This window comes from Lemur catta, chromosome 14, assembly GCF_020740605.2.
Source record: "Lemur catta isolate mLemCat1 chromosome 14, mLemCat1.pri, whole genome shotgun sequence".
NCBI classification, from domain to species: Eukaryota; Metazoa; Chordata; class Mammalia; order Primates; family Lemuridae; genus Lemur; species Lemur catta.
Genome location: NC_059141.1, coordinates 63,955,809 through 63,961,808, shown reverse-complemented (window position 1 = coordinate 63,961,808; position 6,000 = coordinate 63,955,809). Strand labels below are relative to the sequence as shown.

The 6,000-nt window shown below is 40.3% G+C and overlaps 1 protein-coding gene across 1 annotated transcript in view; it reads left to right on the top strand.

Annotated features, from left to right (window-relative positions):
• Nucleotides 1-908: 908 nt before the first annotated feature.
• Nucleotides 909-6,000, top strand: part of WDFY4 (WDFY family member 4) — a 296,219-nt gene continuing 291,127 nt past the window's right edge. The window contains exon 1 of the mRNA XM_045569053.1: nucleotides 909-1,043. The gene's annotated coding sequence lies outside the window, so the exon portion shown is untranslated. The remainder of the gene's footprint in view (nucleotides 1,044-6,000) is intronic.

The window sequence follows — 6,000 nt, the reverse complement described above, 5'->3', positions numbered from 1 at the left end:
GAGGTTTTATTGCAAGTGTTGTTTTCATCTTTGAACCGATCTTGGAGCCTTATTGCTAATCATAACAGATGATGTTGCTATTGCCTCTCACAGTTACTCATAAATGGTCAGCTAGTTTTGTGAACTGGGGACAGGAGATGAGCTGGCATGGGCATTAAGGATCGGACATTCATGTTCTTGCTAACAGCTGCCCTTGCTCTTGGGGCAACACTCTTCTTTCAGAGAGCACAGCAGGCACTGTGTGTGAATGGATGTGCTTGCTGGTCCTGTGTGGGTGATGGTGTGGATAGATGACTTGGAATGGTTCAACCTCATTAATATACCCAAAGGAATGAGAATTTGGATTGTGCGTTTCAGAGAATTTCATTCTATTATGCAAAAATTTCTTTTATCACAACTTCAGTGTTACCTCACAGTTAGCCATCCAGCATTGGAGGACTGTCAGTCGCTTGTTCAAGTTATGGAGGAGGTGATTCGGGGGAGGAAGGAACCAAGTGAGAAGCTCTGAGTCTGGTGGGGAGAGTGCCGGTGAGCGCATACAATGTCCAGGGTTGTACTTTAAACGGATGTTTAATTACATTCACCTAAACACCATCATCACTCATTTTACCAGAAGCTCAGAGAGGATAAATGGGCACCAGTGGTCACCCTGCTAGTAAATAGTGGATGCAGAGCTCAGACCTATCTCAGACCTATGCTATCGGCAGAACTTTTTATTCTTGTCCTTAGCCCCACCCGGCATTGTTGGACTTCTGAGTGTACAGCCCCAAGGGGCCTTTCTGCAGAGCGCGAGTCACTGGCCAGAACTCAACAAGTTCTTTCATAGGCCGAGGAGTGGGCAGAGCCAGGCATCTGCCGACTCTCCACTTCTGCTTTCTCCAGGAAGTGAGCAGAGTCTTAGTGCAAGTGATTCATAGTGAAACGTCGTTGAAGACTGACGTTGCTGGGCCAAGCCCTCTTCCCCCGAGTCTCAGGGGCTGTGGCTGGGGATGAGGGGGCCTATGCCATCTGACATCTGCAGGCCCTGACTACCACCCTACTAGGTAGGTCACCTTGCTCTTGACCAAGCCAGGCCAGCTCAGAGGTGGGCCTGGGACAGACAGGGCCTACTGGTTGTCTCCTGGAAGACTGTGTGTGGGGGCATGTGTGCTCCCCAGGGCCTGTCTGGGCTTGTGGACGTGGGAAAGGAGGTGAGCTGAGGAGCAGGAAGTGTGGTGGGGGGCAGGCAGCCCGTGTGGTCAGAGCCGTTCCGGTACCTGTATCTGCTCGGGTGTCTGTCACTGTTGGGGTTTGCCAAGCCACGCCAGGCTCCAGTGGTTCTCCTCATCCTCTGACAGCAGGTCAAGCCCTTTCTTGTGGTTCTGCTAATGACGGTGACCCTGCCACATCTGGGAAAGGCTGACACTGACCCATGCCAATTGTCTAGGGGATGGGGAGAGGGCGCTGCCTGTGAGACTCCCCCTCCAGGCTCCTGTGTAGGCCTGTGACCAGTGCAGAGCAGTGGGGACCACTTTCGACTGGCCACCAAGAGAGCTGGGTCTGTGGCCCCAAGGTAAGTAGGTGCCTCTTCACTTCTCTCATTTGAATTACTACAAAAACCTTTGAATCACCAACATTTTCTGAATAAGTAAGACCGCCTGGCTCATCTCTTCCTCTGAAATTGAACCTTCCAGAACACCACTGAACCAATCATTTGTCCCAATCTATCTAAAGGGAGGAGGGGCTGACTTGATAACTAAGGGTTTTATGTATTACCCTTTCCAAGGAACACTTTGATTTTAATATGATTTTCCACTTAATTATTCAACAAATATTTAGTGAGAGGCCATTCCTCGCCAGGTGCTGATAAAGGCAGCAGTGTTCTGTGGTGCACAGTGCCATGGGCTAAAGTGGCTTGGAGAGCAGCGGGTAGAGAGTGGGGACTCGGGAGGCCAGGGAAGGCTCCAGTCTTCCAAGAGGGGACCTATAGGAGGGGAGTTCTGGGCCCTGTGTGCTTCTGAGACATGTTCTTGGCAAAGGTCTGGAGGGTGAGGCCTGCTGGAGGCCGGCATGGCAGAGTGGGGTGAGGGGCATGCTTGGCGCCCAGCCAGAGAGGTAGAGAATGGGGTCATGTCAGGGAGACCCTTCCTGTCTGTCCATCCTGGGACTTGGGCTGTACTCCCACAGGCTTGGGAAGATTGTCAAAGTTGAGTAGATAGAAAAGAAAATTTAGAAAAAATGTGTAGAGTAGAAGGAGTAAAAATAACGTAAACCCTGTGGGCTGACATATTAGTTTTTTTTTAGGATCATCATCATCTTTGAAGTCCTCTTTGTGCCCATCCTTCTTTCTTTCTCCTGAGAGGCAGCTACTGTCCATAGTTTTGGGTTTATTGTTCCCTTGCTTTTCTTTCTGGTTTTTACTTTGTATATGTAAATTGCTGAATATGTGTGATTTAGTTTTGCATGTTCTTGAACTTTATAAATATAGAATTAAATATTCTTTTAAGACTTGCTTATTTGACTCAAAATTATGTTTCTGAAATTCCTTCATATTGTTGCATATGCCTCTAATTAATTCCTGTTTTACTGCTGTATGGCATTCTATTATATAAAAATAACTCAATGTATTTCTCTGAGATACTGCTGATGGGCACTTGAGATATTTCTAGAGTTTTTTTTTTTTCCTATTATAAGCAGTGCCAGTAGGACTATTCTCGTACATATATCTTGGGGTGTGTTTGCAAGAATTTCTCTAGGGTATATACTCTAGAAATAGAATTGGCGGCTTGTAGGTTATACATATCTCTGGACTTCCTCTATGATACTGAATTGTTTTCTGAAGTATGTGTGTCATTTTACCCAACCATCAGCAATGCATCAGAGTTTCTGTTGCTCCACATCTTCACCAACATTTTTGGTGAAAGTATTGTCAGATGTTTTAGTTTTGCTAATCTGGTGGAAATGAAAAGCCATCATGTTTTTAATTTGCATTTCTCAAATTACTAAGTTTGGGCATCTTTTTATATGTTTCTTGATTATTCTAGATCCCTTTTCCTGTTTAAATCTTTTGCCCATTTCTCTATGGGGTTATCTGTCTTTTATCCTACTGACTTGGCATAATTCAATACATATTCTGGATATTACTTTTTTTGCCATTTTCTATATGCTGCAAATATTTTTCTTTTGCTTGTGCCTTGTCTGCTTATGTTCTTTGTGATTTCTATGAATGACTGAATTTCTTAATTTCAAACAAATTTAATCTATTCATCTATTGTTTTATAATATATACTTATGTGTTACCTAAGAAATTCTCTCCCACTAAAAAGTCATAAAATTATTCTTTTATATTATTTTCAAAAAATGTTATAATATTGCCTTTTACACTGAAGTCTTTAGTTTACCTGGAAATGGCTTTTTTGCATGGTGCAAGGTAGGGAGATACATTTTCTTTGACCACTGATCTATGACAACTTTGCTGTAAATTGAGTTGTCATGTGTATGCAGGTTTGTTTCTTGTTTGGTCTTCTGTCAGTTTGACTATCCCTTTGCCGATACCACACAATATTATTAACTATGGGTTTATCATAAATTTTGATTTCAAGAAAGAGTCTTCCCTGCTTTTCTTCTTTCATCTATCTTGACTATTCTAGGTACTTTACTCCTTCATATACATTTTAGAATTGGCTTATCACGTTGAACAGAAAAACCATGTTCACATTTGATTGGAATATAATTTGGGGAGAAGTGAAATTTTTATGAAAATGACTTTTCCAATTCACGAACATGATTGGACTCCCCATTTATTTAGGTCTTCTCTAAAGTATTTAAATAAAATTTTATAATTTTCTTTATAAACACTAGTGTTATTTTGCCTATATTTGTTCCCAAGTGGTTTAGATTTTTATATCATGTCAATTGTCATTTAAATATATCTTCTAAACTGTTGCTGTTGTATACGTGCATTTTTTTGATAAATAATATTTTACATATTTATGGGGTACATGTGCTATTTTGTTACATGCGTAGAATGTGTAATGATCAAGTTAGCGTATTTGATGTGTCCATCACTTTGAGTATGTATCATTTTTATGTGATGGGAACAATTCAAGTCCTCTTTTCTAGCTACTTTGAAATATATAATACATTGTTGTCAACTATAGTAACTCTGTGGTCAAACGATAGAACTTAATACCTTTTACATACCTTTATGTTTATATTCATTCCCCACCCACCCACCATCCCCAGACTCTAGTATCTATTATTTTTCTCTCTACCTTCATGAGATCAACATTTTTAGCTCCCACATATGGGTGACAACATGCAATATTTGTCTTTCTGTGCTTGGCTTATTTCACTTAAAATAATGACCTCCAGTTCCATCCATGTTGCTGCAAATGATATAATTTTATCCTTTTTATGGCTGAATAGTATTCCCTTATATATATACAACATTTTCTTCATCCATTTATTTTTATTTTATTTTATTTTATTTTTTTTTGAGACAGAGTCTCACTCTGTTGCCCGAACTAGAGTGCCGTGGCGTCAGCCTAGCTTACAGCAACCTTAGTCTCCTGGGCTCGAGCAATCCTCCTGCCTCAGCCTCCCGAGTAGCTGGGACTACAGGCATGTACCACCATGCCCGGCTAATTTTTTCTCTCTATATATGTTTTTAGCTGTCCGTATAATTTCTTTTCTATTTTTAGTAGAGACGGGATCTCGCTCTTGCTCAGGCTGGTCTCGAACTCCTGAGCTCAAACAATCCGCCCGCCTCGGCCTCCCAGAGTGCTAGGATTACAGGCGTGAGCCACGCGCCCGGCCCATTTATTTGTTTGTTGATAGACACTCAGCTTGATTCCATATCTTTGCTTTTCTGAACAGTGCTGTGATAAACATGTGAATACAGATATTCTTTTGACAAAACTGATTTGTTTTCCTTTGTATGAATACCCATTAGTGAAATTGCTGGATTGTATGCTAGTTATATTTTAGTTTTTAAGAAATCCCCATACTGTTTTCCATAGCTGTACTAATTTTCATTTCCACCAACAGTGGATAAGAGCTCCCTTTTCTCTGTATCCTCACCAGCATCTATTGTTCTTTGCCCCTTTAAAAATAGCCATTCTAAGAGATAAGATGATAGCTCATTTTAGTTTTGATTTGAATTTCCCTGTTGATTAGTGAAGTTTAACAGTTTTTCATATCCTTGTGGCCATTTGTATGTCTTCTTTTGAGAATTGTCTATTCATGTCCTTTGCCCACTTCTTAATGGGATTTTTTTTTTAATTGTTGAGTTGTTTGAGTTCCTTGAATATTCTGGATACTAGTCCCTTGTTGGATGAATAGTTTGCAAAATATTTTCTCTCAACAGATTGTCTCTTCTCTCTGTTGATTGTTTCCATTGCTGTGCAGAAATGTTTTAGTTTAATGTAGCTTCTTTTGTCTGTTTTTGTTTTAGATATCTGTGCTTCTGAGGTTTTAGCCATAAAAATCTTTGCCTATATCAATGTCCTGAAGTGTTTCCCTATGTTTTATTCTAGTAGTTTTATTGTTTCAGGTCTTACATTTCAATCTTTAATCCATCTTGAGTTGATTTTTGTATATAGTGAGAGATAGGGGTCCAATTTCACTCTTATGTGTATGGATATCCAATTTTCCGAGCATCATTTATCAAATAGGGTGTCTTTTCCCCTGTATATGTTCTGGACACCTTTGTCAAAATCAGGTGGCTGTAAATACGTGGATTTGGTTTTGGGCTCTCTGTTCTGTTCCAGGGATCTGTGTGTCTATTTTTATAACAGACCATGCTGTTTTGGTTATGATAGCCTTGCAATTTATTTTGAAGTCAGGTAGTCTTATGGCTCCAGTTTTGTTCTTTTTGCTCAGGATTGCTTTGGCTATTCTTGTTCTGTTTTGGTTCCATACAAATTTTAGGATTGTTTTTTCTATTTCTGTGAAAAAGACATTGGTATTCTGATAGAGATTACATTGAATCTGTATATTGTCAGTATGGTCATTTTAATG